A 16,439-nucleotide genomic window follows, 5' to 3' on the forward strand; every position below is an offset into this window, starting at 1 on the left:
AGATAGGGGGAACCATGCCAAAGATGCCAGGTCTAACAATATGTTTTACTGTATCTCTCTGTACACTTATCAACAGTAATCCCCCCCACCCAAGTTACCTTAGGCCCACTGATTCTGAGCAGAACACTTATAACCTGTAACCTCTTTTAGAGAAGGGTAGTAATGGTAATGTCACTGAAAATTGGCTGGATTTTGACTTCACTACCAGCAGCACAAATGCCCTATTGTTAAACAGCGAGGTAGGGGGCATTGCGTAGCACTTGGTACTGGACAAGAATAGGAGAAGCGTTACTTCAACCCTACTCTGCATCCATGTCCTTCAGGGAAGGAAAGGCTGGTAGTCATTGCAGAGTTCTAGTGCTGTCTGGAGTGAATCTGTGTGTGTGCAGAGAATGCACTATGTGGCAGCACTCTGACAATAAATTCTCAACAGGTCGCAAACTTTTGCATATTCTGGAGAAATTGTGGCCTTCTTGAATATCTTGAATATCTTACCTCGTGGCCCATAGTATTCGCTAGGCAGTCGTGCAGCAGTCATGCTGCTGCCAGGACCGTGCTTTGTGGGCATATGAATTTGCATTGAAGCACTGTTAACTACTTACTGAACATTTATATAAACCCATCCAAGACTGGGCGTTATTACATTTGTCAATGAGTATCGTGTGAGGGAGCAGCAAGGATTCATAGACTGAATGATGTTGCTCATGTTATGCATGACAGTCAAATATAAGGCATTATAGCTCTTGTAAGAACACACACATTGTCAAGATGAGGAAACAACTGAATATTAACACTGTTTGTGTTTTAAATGATGGAGCCTCATTTATGAGGCCTTGCGTCAGTTTTGCGCTTCCGATGCGTCACTTTTTGTGACGCATCGGCGGCGTAAAACATACCTCCTGTTGAGCACTATTTACAAAGTGACGCATCTAAGCAGATGCGTCACTTTGTAAACCCCTGCGCAACATTATACCTGCATCAGGTATAATGCATGCAGAGGGGGCGTTCCCCCGCAAAAAGCCTCGTAATAGTGACGCAGTGAAATCTGTGAGATTTCACTGCGTCACTTTTAGGACGCTGTTGCGTCAAAATCTTGCGCCTGCCTCACAGCAGGCGTAAGACTGACGCAAGCCCTTTCACACGGGGCTTTCCCCATGTGAAAGGACTCATTGCTTGAGTTGCGTCACTTTTGTGACACACCCCAGCAATGCGTCACTTTTGCACTTACAGATACGTCAGAAATACTGACGTATCTGTAACTCCTTGCGACATGATGCGTCATACATTAAATATGACGCATCAGGAATGTGGCAAGGAGTGCGCACTGAGAAGTGACGCATCGCTGCTTTCACGCAGCGATGCGTCATTTCTCATAAATGAGGCCCATGGTCTCTAGTTGGCAGAGGTAGGTACCTTTGTCCAAATAGGGACCCTTGCTTCTAGTCAGGGTAAGGGGGCTACATACTTTAGATATCCCCTGCTCACCCCTTAGTAGCTTGGCACGAGCAGACAGGCTTATCCCAAAGGCAATGTGTAATGTATTTGTACCAACACTCACAGTAACACTGTGAAAACACCACAAAAGAACATCACACTAGTTTAGAAAAAGAAAGTATCTTTATCTAAGCTAAACAAGACCAAAACGACAAAAATCCAACATACCCTATTAAAAATATGACTTTCAAAAGCTTTCAAGTACTTGTACAATAGAAAACTATGGATACGTGACTTTTCACCAAAGTACCTAAAGATGCTTTAAAATTTCAAAGCCAAACAGCGGCAGAGTCGGAAAACAACGAGATGCAACACTCCTGAGACCTTAGGGAGGCAATAAGACAGTTCTCCAACACGCAGAGGACAAGTTGAGTCAAATCTGGTATGTATGGGGAGTGCTGCGTCGATTCTTTGTGACGGTTCTGGTTTGCAGGTGATGCAAGGGGAAAGCATGCCGCACAGGTACAATGTGTGGAAATCCGGGATGCATCGGTGTTCTGTACAGCGGAGTCGAGCGGCGCTGCATCAGTCCTCTTCAGCCGCAATCCCTCGATGCGTTGATTCTTGCAGCAGCGACAGGCGCTGCGATGGTTTTTGTAGCGGCACGGCGATGCGTGGAAATTCTTTTCGCACCTTGGAGATGCGTTGAGAAAACAGCAGCAAGACGAGCGATGCGTGGATTTTAGCAGTTCTTCACGTTTCTTCTTTCTTCCAGCTCCCAAACCACAGCAACAACCTCCAGAGGCCCAAAACTGGTACATGCACCCCTTGGCAGGCTAGAACTCACAGCAGCAGAGTTCAGGGGAGCTGGGGGTGAAGTCTTTGTGTCCCTGAGACATCTGAACAGGAGGCCAGCTCACCTCAGGCCTTTGGAGATCTACTTCAAGCAGGAGACACAGCACACAGCAAAGTCGTTCTCCTTTCCTTGGCAGAAACAGCAACTGCAGGCCAACCCAAGACACACAGTAAAGGCATTTCATCTCCTCAGTCTCTCCAGCTCTTCTCCTTGACAAATGTTCCTCTTGAATTACAGGAATGATCTAAAGTTCAGGGGTTTTAAGTCTAATACTTATACCCCAAAATGTATTTGTTCTCTTTGTGCAGGGGGCTCTGAGCCCAGTTCGAACCAGTTCTGCCTTCACTGGTGCAGTGTGACCACAGGAGGTGGAGACAGCATTGTGCAAGGGAGACAAGCTCCATTCAGGTGAAAGGTAAATCTCCTCCTGCCACTCTATATGCAGCCAGGGTCTATTCAGCTCAGGCCTGAGTCATCCAGGAAGGGCACACCTCAACCCCATCCCAGGGGGTGTCTACAGGGAATGCACATCCTCTGTCATGCTTAAACCAGACAGTCAATCCACAAACAGGAAAAGGCACACAGGAAGGTTGAACAAGAAAATAGCCACTTTCTAAAAGTGGTATTTTCAAAAACACAATTTAAAAAACATCTTTACTAAAAAATGTGTTATTAAATCCTGAGTGCAGGGATACTAAACTCAGTTTTCTATCTTATCCCTATGGGAATATATGCTTGTAAAATATTATAAAGCATTCCCCATCCTGTCCTATGGTGCAAGATAGCCTTTCAACAGTGAAATACAAAATTGGCAGTATTTCAGTGTCAGGACATGTTACACACACCAGTACATTATCCTACCTTTCACATACACTGCACCCTGCCCAGGGGGGTACCTTGGGCATACCATAGGGGGGTCCTATGTGTAAGAGAAGGGAAGGGTAGGGCCTGGCAAGTGGTTGCACTTGTCAAGTCGACATGGCAGTTAACAAACTGTGCACAGGCACTGCAGTGGCAGGTCTAAGACCTCTTTTCAGGGCTACTCTGGTGGGTGGCACAATCAGCGCTGCAAGCCCACTAGTAGCATTTGATTTACCAGCCCTGGCACACTTAGTACACTTTACTAGGGACCTAGTGGTAAATTTAATATGCCAATCTGGGAGACCCAATCACAATATCAATTTACACAGGGACCACTTGCACTTTGACACTGATCAGCCGTGGCAAAAACCAGCTAAGGCAGCAAAAACAAAATCCAGCACAGCATCAAAAACACAGGAGGTAGAGGCAAACAGTTAGGGAAAACCACGCCAATGAAGCCACGTCTAACAGTTGATTATCCTGCAATTATCTAAGAGTTAAGTATAACTCATCTTCCACATAGAGCACATGATGACAAAGCTTGAGGTAACTTTAAGTCAGAGGAAAAAGTGTTAGTGAAGACATACTTGAGGTACTCCATCTTTGTGTGTTTCAGAAAATAAAATACAAGCTCCACGTCAAAGTATCGTGAGTCGGTTTCACAGGGATATTTTGAAGCTAAGTCCACCATTACAGCTGAACTGGAAGACAGTTAAGATATCTCTTTGCCTTGTAGATCTCCACTACATCTTGGAGACATTCTTGACCAATATGAGTTATGAGTCAGAGTGGTAGAGTCCATTGTCTCCATTTTCTCTCTTATCCCATTCCACTTTCCTGGTTTCTAGCACTGCCATTCCTATTCCTATGTATGTGGTCACTAGTGGAGGTGGTAAAAGACAGAGCAGTGGATGTGGCACACTAGTCACCCATTCCTTTTCTCTTAAGTCTATCCCCTGGAAGGCGATGCCTCTGGGACAGAGGGCTGTAGCAACAATGACAGAAACTTCTTGAGCCACCTAAAAAGAGCCTCTCATTTTAAACTGATAACTTAACATCAGGCGTGACCCGTGCAGGGTAAAGTTTCCCTCGTCATCGTATGTTGACTCCAACCACGCTCCTTGCCCCCTGACACCTGCCCCACTGCTCTTACAAGCACGGGCAGTGCCTGATCAACATCATTCCAATATTTACTGGAATTTATATTCTCCACAACCTAATAATCCCTTAGACACCTTGGCTACTTCTCTTAAAATATATATATTCTTTTATTTCACTTAGTAGATTTATTCTAAGTAATAAGCAACACCGAGCATAGTTTTTGGTCTGATACCGAGTTTACTGTGCATGCAGTGCAGTGTAAGCAGTGTTAAAGGATAGCAACATAAGGGTAGCCTTTCTCCACCAAAAAATGTTGTATGTTTCCATGTCATGATGAAGAACATCCAGCATGCTATGGAGGCATAACGTATGGTTGCTGAGAATGAATCCCCACTTTGGGGTATGCCATTTCCGGGTACAAACCAATGGGAATTGAATTCCAATATTGCCATGATAAAATGTCTCCCACAGAGTCCTCGCCATAGACGATTTCCACCCTAGAAGGAACAGCCAACTTTAATAATAGTTATTTATAAAATATACTTTCCTAATCAGTGAGGCAGACTAGGAACCTCTGCCACACTGGCAGATGTTGATTCCTCCAATGGAATCCTTATCCTCCTTATAATCTCCACGTATATCAATATATAGATATTTGAATGTATGTTTCTAATGTAAATATGCACTTGTTGAGTTATTTTGTCACAAGTGCATGTGCAAAAGCTGTAGCAAATTGTTTTTGTATCTGTTTTTGTCCAAGGACCTAGCATAATTAGAGTTCAAAATGATGTGTGTTCATGTTTTTGTCCAGACAATTAACAACAATGGTAATGCAAAAAGTTAAAACAAAATCCATGTTACATTTTACCTTTTTTTGTAAATGTTATATTCTCCCCAGGGAAAAATATTTAATACTCCTTCTTAGAAAATGGGGATTGAAGCAGTGCAGACCGGCGCGCCTTAGATTACAAATGCTAGAAGATGAAATGACCATGCATTTGATGTATATGTTTTTAAAAAACACTATTAGAAATCGAATACCAATGCATTGATTTAATATAGTGTAATTATTTATGACTATTTTTTATTGAATTTTAGTGATTACATGTTTTAATGGTTTTAGTTGCTTGTGCTCCTGCCCATTTTTCCTTTTTATATATTGAACATTAGAAACACCAAATAATGAACTTTTCCTACTCGAAAATTGTATCTTAGTACATTGCTTTTCTGTATCCCAATTTTATAATGATCCCTCGCTTTGAATGGTCACGTAGCTTGAGTTTTAAATGTACTTTTACTTGTGCTTTTGTGATTTTCTTTTTAATTGAAACCGAATAAAGCTACTTTGAATTTGAATTTGAATGAATGTACTTCGTAATAAACCCCTACGTCAGTGGTCTTTGACTCAGCCTATTGCTTTTTATTGATTAGGGTACTTGTCAACGTTGTTTGTCTGCTCCTTTTTCTTGGGTTTGGCACTTTAAGGAGCATAACCTTGTTTTTACCACCCTTTTGCTTGCATAGCGTATTATTCTTCTGCTTGTTTCCAAGCAACTACCTTTTTTATTTTATTTAGCACTCCATGCATCAAGAATAGGGTTCCCGCTTTTATGGTATTTCTTTTTAAACATTTCTTTCTGTGTTTATCCATATTTATTTTTTGGCCATCTTATAGGTATTTATCCATATTTAGTTAGTATTTTGAGAAGAAATGGAGTCATAAAATTGTATATTTCCACATTTATGTAACTGAAAAACATGCAACCGTACTTTGCTGCATTTCCCGTTTTAACAAATTAAGCAGCCAAATATAGCAAACGATTACATCCACTGGTAAATATCACCATTATAATACATATATATGTTAACAGATGCAGGTATTTAGGAAAATCACAACCTTTTTTTGTTTTTTACTTCCCGTGCTTTCTCATGCTCCCATGCTCAGCTATTGTCTTTGAAATCACGAAACAGCATGGAGAGTCACCCACAAGATGCACAATTTTCTGTATTTGTCCACTTTTAAAACTAATTACAGACCGGAAACACATTGTTTTCTGTCTGTATTTATCTGTAAGAATCAGTAAAAATGGAAAACTGATAAGCCTTAATCAAGATGCATGTGTGTGCCATTATAGTGGCACATGCATGGACATTCATCATCAATTTGGGGGCCACAGTAGTGTCATGATGCATATGGGCATCTGCATAATGACATGCTTGTACTTCATTGTGCTTGAGTTTTTTTATTGTGTGCTTTTTCTGACGATGCTGAAGGGCAGGGTGATGATAGGCACAAGGACTATCCCATCGATATTGTGAAAGTCGAGAGAGATACTAAAGGGGTGATATATTTACTTAAAGAAGGGAGGGGACAGGAATGCACATTGCCTATTTTTAAAGTATATGTCCTGAACCAGGGACAGGCTCAGTACATTCGAAGTCTGGCCGATAAGGTCTAGACATGAACACCGGAGAACCTCCTCTGAGTAGGAGATTTTCATCTGGCTCCTGGTGTGCAGCTGGATAGGCTCCCTCAGGATAAATTCATGCAGGGTGTATTGCTCAAGAGACTCCTGGCAGATCTGGGGCTGGTGGACCTCTGGAGGGCGAAACAGCCAGTGAAGAAGGACTTCACCTTTTTCTTCCATGTTCACATGACCTATTCCAGGATCGACTTGATGTGGGGGTCCCATTTCTTTCTTGAGGCTACGACCACCATTGAGCAGAGCACCATAGCACTCTTGGACCATGCGAGGGTTCTGTGGGAGGGGGGTGACCAGCAGAGAATGGTGCAGGGATCACCCTTATGGCAGTTCAATAGGGTCTTACTTAGGGTCCGCCCATCAAGGCAGGCACTGAGAGAATCTATTGGAGCAACTTTAAGGGAAACGTGGCATGTTTCGAAAATCCTTAAGGAAGGCTTTAAGTGGGACGGGTCCTGCCAGCGCTCAACACCAGCAGTTCTTAAAAGCAGGTGCTGAAACGGGTCCCTATTTGGCTCTCCGTTTTGACCCTCGCCCTCAGGATGAAAAACATATCTTAACTCTGCAGCAAGACCATCCTTCACTGCCTTTGATGTAACTTTGAAGAAACTCGTTATAGTTCTTTCACAGTCTCATCATTTCAGAAATGAAACATTTGCAGTACTATATACATGAGAGCCACACTCATTGCTTATTTATCTTATGCAAGTAATAATCATTGACAAAGCCAATAGTTCTGGCTTATAGTAGGTGTAATGTTACTTGTATTATATAACTTGATGCAATGACAGAAGCAGCAAAATACCAGTCGAACGGCACACTATGCTAAGCACAGATTTTTGGCTTGGGTGTTTTTAAGTCACACCCTCAATTTTATCAACCATGCCTCTTTGAGAGACCCCTCAGTTTTTCAATGCCACTGAAAGCCCTTCCGATGGGCCTTACAGCACTCCAGAACTCTGCTCTAAAAAATCTTTCGAAGAGTATTAGCGAACAGACTCTTGATGCACCCTGGACCAGTCGTGGTTTGCTAAACAGCGGCAGGTCGCAGACAATATCCAACAGGTATTGTACCTAACTGAAAAGGCACGTCCTGCTGACTCCGACGGAATCCGAACATTTCATGCCTTGCATGATTGGGGCACTAGAAACCTATGGGAAGTGTCTGGTTTCAAGGTCAATCTTGGTAAGTACGAAGGGGCAGATTTATGAAGGCCTTGCGCCGTTGGTGCGTCACTTTTTCCCATGTTAAAAATGACGCACCGGCGGCGCAAGGCCTTCATAAATCTGCCCCGAAATGCTTATCGTAGTTGTCCCTTCAGTCTCCAAAATAACAATTCTCTAGGCCAACTCCTTGTGCTGGGAGGAGAGGAAAGTTATAACTCTAGGGATCTACATCACACCGTCACATCACCTGCTCTATGCGGCCAGCTACCCCCGACCACTAGCGATCTGTGTAAATCAAAGGGACTCTTCCCATAATGGCTGGGCAGGGTAGCGGTAGTCTAACAAAATGTTCTGGTGCAATTACTGTATTTTTTATTTATTTATTTTGCAGATTTTATATAGCGCGAACTCGACCTGAAGGTATTGGAGCGCTTTACATGAGCACCGGTTACTTAACACATTCAGGCACGGGGAGATGAAGTGGTTTGCCAAGAATCACAGGATGTGTACACGACCCCGAGGCTCGAACCCTGGTTTCCAGCACCAAAGTTGGCAATCTAGCCGACGGACCACAGCCTCTCCCTAAGGCCAATGAAACTGTATGTTTCACTGGCCTTACTGGTGGAGTTCCAGATGAGGGCCCTCCAAAGAGAGACAGACACCTATATATGTGGAGGGAAAAGGGCTAGAGTATCCAGGAGCGTCTTACAGGCCAGTGGACGATCAGGGTGAGTGGGGTTGCCAGAAATTAAAAAATACTACCAGGCGGCCCAGATGCGGCTTTTCTTCGAACGGTTCCTATGTGCGACAGAGCGCCACTGGATCCACCTGGATGCAGCGTTGATGAGCCGCGCGCTGTGAGCCCGGCCTTGGCCACCCAAACATGCAAGGTCACCAGTCTGTTACTACTCTGAGCTCCTGAAGCCGGTAATGTCGTTCCCCTGCCCCCTGTTCCCCTGCCCCTAAAGGCCCCTGTTGGGCAAATGGGACTTTATAGTGGGTTTGATTGAATGAGATGGTCGTTGGGATGAAGGGCGCTGTAGGATATTCAGTGAACTGTTGCAGAGAGGGGAAAACAAGCCCTTCCCCAAGTGCAAACAGTAGTACCACCTGAAGAAAGCTGACAGGCTGCACTACTTCCAGTTGCAGCATTGGGCTCTCCACCCCTATGATAAAGAGGCAGCCCTCAGACCCCGGACGACATGGGAAAAATGTTTTGCGACATACAGCAGCCTCGAGGGCCTTATTTCCAATATTTACCCTATATTGTCTAGAGTTGGCCCCTCCATGGAGTGGCTGTACATGAAATGCTGGCAAACAGCCCTGGGGAAACAGATCCAACTTGTCCCAGTGGGAGAAGCTGTGGGGGGTATCACATCTGTGTGGAAAAGCATCTGGAGCCGATAAACCAGGTACAAAATATTGCTGAGATGCTATGTGACACCTGAGAAATTGCAACTTATGTATGACACAGCAGATGAGTAATGCTGGAGAGGGTGCAGCCATGTGGAGGATATGTTGCACGTGTGCTGGTCATACCCGCGTCTCCAGCTTTTCTGCAAAGAAATCCTGAACCACATGATGGGGGTGATCAGATAGCCACTGTGACCAGACCCAGAAACACTGATTATGACTGTAAGATCACAGGAGATGAAATGCCTCTAAATGAGGGATTGGCATCTGATTACAAATATGTCTCTTGTGGCCAAACAATTGCTTGACTTAAATGGACATCTGACCAGATCCCAACCATGCTGGAATGGGCAGGGTGACTATGTACTTATTTATTTATTTATTTATTTTGAAAGTTTTATATAGCGCGGACAAGATCCTTGCGGATATCAGAGCGCTTTACAAAGAGGAGTACATGGGGACGCATAGTCATACAGATAAATCAATAGGTCACATAGTATAAATGGTACAAATAGGTGGCTACAAAGCCAATCTGTGTACAAAATAGTACAAGTAAATGGCACAAGTAAATGGCTACAAAGTCAAACCTGTTGGAATCAGACAATTAATAAAAATGATTAAGGTTGAGTGGGAGAGTTCGACGGAAGGATGGAGGACCCGTTGGGCGGGGAGGTGTAGTTGTGTGAGGTGTTGCAGGGGCGACGAGGGGAACGAGGGCATTTGCTGCGTCTAAGAGCGGGGATTGACGCCCGGTTTGGGGCGTGTTGAGTGAGTGAGTCAACCGGATGGGTAGGGAATACGTTGGGAGGGGAGGTGTGTGAGGGGTGTATGGGGTGTGTGGCGAGTAGTTCCTTGATGTTGTGTATGTCATCTTTGATCTGAGCAAGGATGGCCATGATGTTGTCCATCGTGGGGTAGGTGGTGGAGGTGGGGGCGGCCGTCTGAGGGGAATGGCTGACCGGGAAATTTGTGTGCAGGTGGGAGCGTGGGCTGGTGTTCGTGGAGGTGTGCGTTGTGTTGGTGTACGAGAAGGTGTTGGGGAGAAGGGATGTTTTGGGCGGGAGGGGTGTGGATGAGGTGGGGAGGGGGTTGGTGGTGTGAGTGAGGGCAGTGATGGTAGGTGGGTGGGTCAAGGTGTATGCTGGGAGACTGATAGTCGAGGTGGGGGTGCAGGAAGGGTAATGGGGACTGAGAGTAGGAGGGGAAATGGGATTGGGTGTGGTCATGTTGTGGGGAGGGGGAGTTATACTAAGAAAGGAGGTGAGAGGGTAATGGGGACTGAGAATGGGGGGGATGGGAGGGGATCCATGTTGCGATGATGGTTTAGGTGGGACTAGGAGAATGCACTATAGTGGTACACATGTGCAGGAAAAACAAAAACATACAGTAGGTTACACGGTGTAAGAATAGTACTAGTGATCAATCGGCGTATCCCAAATGTAAGAGTGTGCAGAGAAACATATACATACAATAGGTTACAATAGGTTATAGAGTACAACAGTGTCACTGGTGATCAACCAGATATATATATGGGGTAGTGCCACCATCAAAAATCCAAAATCATTGAAATCAGAAATGACATTAGTTAGCAACCAAGGTAAATGTAGTAGCATTGCATTACAAATGTTCGAAATACAGGGAGAAGAATAATACTGCGGTAAAAGGTATACGAGGTAGCAATCTGCGCATTACAAATGTTCAACATACAGGTATAGGTACAATACTTCAAAACTAGGCAAACATTCTTTCAGATATGGTGTAGCAATCTGTGCATTACAAATGTTTAGAGTAGAGCTAGGAGTGTACTACAATAATAGGCAGACATTCTTGCAAATATGAGGTGGCATTCTGTGCATTACATATGTTCAGAATATAGTTAAAAGTATAATAATATAATAATAGGCAGGCATTCTTTCACAAGAGGGTGTAGATACCTAACTGAGCCAAGTACTCAGTAGTTGTGATTAGTCTAGAGTGATTAATTCTTGGCGAGTGTTCAGATAAAGAATAAAATGACTAATCCAGGATGTCCGCCCATGAGAGAGAATAGTCAAACATGTCCGTCAAATAGGTGGGATAGAGACATTAGTCCTCTGTTTGTTGCTGTTGCTTAGCTAGCATAGAAAGCAGTGTCCCCTCTCCTTCATGCATGCAGGGGAGGTGGAGATATTAGTCCTCTGTCTGCTGCTATTACTTTAAGCCTAGGGGGAGGAGTTTCACCTTCTATCCGAGCCAGCAATGCTCCAGCTATCTGGGAGGAATGCTTATTATTATTATTATTATTATTGGGCATTTGTAAAGCGCCTGGTTACGCCACTGGCGTGTCCCCGCGCTGTAGTAAGTGAGGTGGCTTATCTCTGTGTGGGGGAGTTAAATTGAGGAGCCTCGTGGACAGAGGTACCGTGGGAGGGGGGGGGGGATTTATTGTTACAGGTTTATGGCTCCAGCCATTTTGGACAGAGGAGGTAGTTTAAAAGTGAGCAGGCGGGTAGGAGAAATACAAATACCTCAAGTCTCTGTGTGCCCCCTGAGTCCGACCGTAGAGTCTTTCAGAAGCAATGCATTAATCCACAAAGTGTCTCAGTCCCTTCCGATTTGCTAAAATTTGTGAACTGCTTGTGATTGAACTCCACAGATTAGATCAGATCATGGCTCCAAGCCTGTATCACCATGAGACGCAGCGTAGGTAATCACCCGGTATCTAACGAAGTCGATGGGGGCAGGCTTCAGTCTTCTGTCGCAGAACCGCTCCCGTTGTTGGTCTCAGGGCTCTCCTCAGTCGCTCCCCTGGGCAGCGGCGGCGCAATACCCTCCGTGCGCATCCATCTCCTGAGAGCCCGTGTCCTGTCTCCGGTGCTGCGGTGCGGGGGGGAGGAGGGGGGGGGGGACTGCTACTTCGTAGCAGCCGGCGTCCTCCACCGTGGAGCGGACGGTGGGGGGGCCACTTTCAATCCTCTGGTGTTCGCTGTAGCTCCTCTGCTGCGGCTTTACTTAGCCCTCCGTAGCCTCTGAGACTCACTGCGTCTCACTGCGGTGGAGCGGGCGGGCGGTTCCGGCTCAGCAGGCTCACGGAGCTTTAGCCGCCTCTGCGCGGGGGGGTGCCCTCCTATGCTGCCGAGGGTGCCCACCGATGCTGCCCTGTATGCCTTTGGGCTTCCTTTGCAGCCCAGGGATGGATCAGCAACCGAGCTCCAGTGCCTTCCTCCGCCTTGTAGCGGGGGACCACTTCCAGCCCTCCAAAGTCATCGAGCTGTCTGGAATAGGCTCCTGGAGTTTCAGCCGCCCCTGTGACGCGCCGCTCTTATGCCGCCTTGGATCCAGTGCAGGGCTGGTGGCAGGGTGGTCCGCAGTGTCGGCAGGGTGGTCCGCGGTGTCGGCTCAGCAGCACCGCGTCAGCGATGAGGGTGTCAGAATCGAAACAGAATCGAAAGTCCGATCGCAGGGCATTTCAGGGGTCATTAGTCAATCCAGTTACTCGATCCAGTTACTCTTTCGTTCCGTTCTTCTTTCTCCTTTCGTTCCGTCGTGCTGGTAGGTGCTAACAGGGATAATGCCCGAATGGGATCCCCAGCACTGGGAGCTCCTCACAGGAGCTCCCTACGTTTGTTCAGGCCGCGACAGCGTCAGCAGGGCCTCGAAGAAAGTTCAAATTGGTCAGGCCGCGACAGCGTCAGCAGGGCCTCGAAGGTAGTTCAGCTTGGTCAGGCCGCGACAGCGTCAGCAGGGCCTCGAAGGTGGTTCAGCTTGGTCAGGCCGCGACAGCGTCAGCAGGGCCTCGAAGATAGTTCAGCTTGGTCAGGCCGCGACAGCGTCAGCAGGGCCTCTAAGATAGTTCAGCTTGGTCAGGCCGCGACGAGGTCAGCAGGGCTTCGACTCCAGATACAACTGCCGTCCTAATCCAGGGCTGGCCCAGATATAGGACTGGAGGGCTTTGATGTCCGGACCCTCGCGCCTGGGGGTCAGAGGGGCCGGGATGAAGGTGTCCAGACACCCAGCAGGGGGGTGGAGCCAGCGCCCAGGGAGGCTGGAGGGCGATTGATACCAGGCGTCCGGGGGCGGCTGGAGGCCCATCGAAACTCTCCTCCTCCGGGATCTTGTCGAGTGGCCACTTTACCACCTAGGAGGATCTTGGTGTCTCAATGTCGGGGCTTTGCTGGGGCCGGGGCCCGGGATGGCTGCGGCCACGTGTTCGGGTCGTGATGGCCCCAAGATGGAGTCGGGCCGGAAAGGGTGGCCTGGTCAGGTTGCCAGGCTGGCAGCGTTGGCGAGCAGGTTCCGCCGGGGTACCAGGGAGGGGTTGTAGGTGGCCGGGGAGGCTGCTCTCGCCTATGGTTCGTGAATGAAAGTAAGCACCGTGGCGAAGACTGAGCCACCAGGAACACTGCCTGCGTGTCCTGAAGCCTCGTGGCTGTGGAGGCTGCGTGGAGTGTGGCGCGCTGCAAGTGAGTGCCGTGAAGAATGCAGCTAGCGCGATCGCGCGCCAAAAGAAATTCAAAGCTTACCCCCGACGCGTGAGTCTTAGAAGGGACAGAGGACGCGACGTCGGGAGCTCACCCCGGTCGTACCTGTGCCGTTCGCTGCTGTGGTGGAGGCAGCGACAGCCTCTGCATCCAAAAGGAAGCCCCTGCACCCGGTGAGTGTGGCGAGGGGCCGAGAGACTGAAACACTGGGGAGAAAGCCAAGTCTCGTGAGAGCCGAGACTTCAAAGCGGCGGCCATCTTTAGGTCAGGCAGCCACAGACATCCCCTATGTGAGGACTGTGAGCGGCCATTTTAAGGTCAGGCGGCAAGGAGAGAACAAGCACAAGCAAGTGCAAAGAGAGGAACAGTAAACAAGCACGAGCTCTTGCAAGCAGCACATCAGAAACAAGCACATGCAACTGTAAAAGAGAAAGCAAGGAAACAAGCACTGACACTTAGAGTAGGGACAGGGAAGATAGATCCCAACCATGCTGGAATGGGCAGGGTGACTATGTACATTGTTGGCAATGGAAAAACTGTCTTTTGGTTCCTAGAAATGGGACATAGGTTTGAGGAGACGTGGGGTTCCCCGCTGAGCTATCTACAAGTAAAAACCTTTGTTTATGGATGTGCCTTTTTGCTGAGATCCCTGTGATTCACTATGTGATTTAGGGGGTGTAGGTGGGCCGCTGCAGCCGAGGAACTAATTATTGAGCACCTGCAAAACATCTTCTGAAATGCCCAGTACTGCTGGTCATAAGCATGGACCCCTGGGGACCAGGGTGTGAGAGGGGTGCGGTGGGGAAATGTTGTCATGGCCAGGATGAAAATGGGATGAACCAATGAGGCAAATGATGCAATCTGTGCTGTTGATACTGTTTATGTTTTTGAATTATTGAAAATGTCTTCTGTCTTGGTTTTAATGACTAGCACACAAGGAATATAGGCTGGTCTGATTTGCATTTACAAATAACACCAACGTCTCAATGACCAAGCTGACCTTAGTAAGAAATGTGAGCGTTAGTTGAGGGGGGTGAAAACCCACCTCAATTAATAATCATAATCTTTGTCAGAGTGAACCACAAAAGTCACTAAATAAACCTGTGCTTAACCCTCTGGCAGCTTGGCACAAAAGCAGTCAGGTTTAACTTGGAGGCAATGTGTAATGTATTTATGCAGTACTCAAAAAGGAATGTAGTGAAAACACAACACGAAAAAATCATACACCAAACCAATTTAGAAAAATAAATAGAGTACATTTTAATAAACAAAATGGCACCAAAGCTGCAAAAATCCAATAATTAGAAGTGGAGATATGTTTTTTTTAAGTTTGAACTTAAAAATGAGTACTAAAAAGCACAAAGTGCAGACTGCCATAACTTGGTTGTGCTAGACTATGTTAAAGCTAAGGCCGACTGTGATGGAACTTGGATTAGATATCGGGACCAGGTTCATCCATGTGGAAAGTTTACCTTTGGAATGGACCCAAAGCAGGGCTTTATGAAAGTGGGTTGCTGAACAGTGGGATCCTGGAGCAGACTAAGCAGATGAAGTATGAAGTCTGTCCCCAGGAAGGCCTCGACGTCTATGGATTGCTGCTTGGCATCCAGTCCAAGGAAACTCTATGTTTGAACTCTGAAGCTCTTCTGAATTTCAGATCTCCTTCAAGGGCGCTAAACAGCAAGCTGAGGCGACCAACGATTCAATGTCAACAGCTGTGCCTTCAGTAGTGGTCCCAGTTTCCTACAGTTCACCAGGCAGAAAGTTGGAAAAAGGTTCAAATTTACATATCTTGCATTTTGGGGACAGGACGAATACACTCTAACATCAGCCAACAGCCCAGAAATGGGGGAAGCACCCCTTGGGTTTAGAAACACACCAACAGAAGCAAGCAGAGGCAGGGTCCAGGGCATTTTCTGTTGGTACTGATTAGCTGGGCAGTTGCAGGAAAAGGTCTCTGGAAGCCTTTTGTGTCCCTGTAGGTCAAACAGGAGGCCAGGCAACAGAAGTCCATTCTAGGGTCCTGGGTTAAAGGCAGGCAGGTCCAGTCTTCCTACAGAATTCAGGCAGCAGGTCAGTCCTTATACTGGTTTTTACATGTCTTGGGGTGTTCTGAAGAAGGTACTGGGGCAACCATATTCATGCCCAGTGCCAGCATGTGTGTGGTTTAAACTCCTGACATTTCCTCACCAATGGGGTACATGTTCTCAGAGGTGACCCTACCCATTTTTGCAGTACTTCCTGTGTGTTATACTGTAACCTGTCTCACTGTTCTCCTATCTACTTAAAGCCAACTTGACAGGACCTTTCTTTTACTGGTCAGACCTCCCTGTGCCCACCCAGAGGGTTGGCTATAGTAATGGGGAAATCATCCATTGTGGAGACTCCAAATATGCTCTGGGCTAGATCTCACCCACCACTGGGTTTGGAGTCAAGCTTACTAGGAGAACAAAGTGAGGCACGCCTAGGTGTGAGCTACATCTGCTACTGACAGGGTAAGCTCGGGAAGGGGCTGGGCACAGACACCCAGGCCATCCTGCTAATGGAGGAAAAAATATTCTCCACACCCAAGCCTTTCCTACTCTGGAAGCAATCCACACCTTACCACAGAGGAGCCATTCACCAATCAAGGGACACTGGAAACTGACAGAAAGGCACTTCGCT

Source organism: Lissotriton helveticus, chromosome 4_1 (assembly GCF_964261635.1).
Source record: "Lissotriton helveticus chromosome 4_1, aLisHel1.1, whole genome shotgun sequence".
Classification (NCBI taxonomy): Eukaryota; Metazoa; Chordata; class Amphibia; order Caudata; family Salamandridae; genus Lissotriton; species Lissotriton helveticus.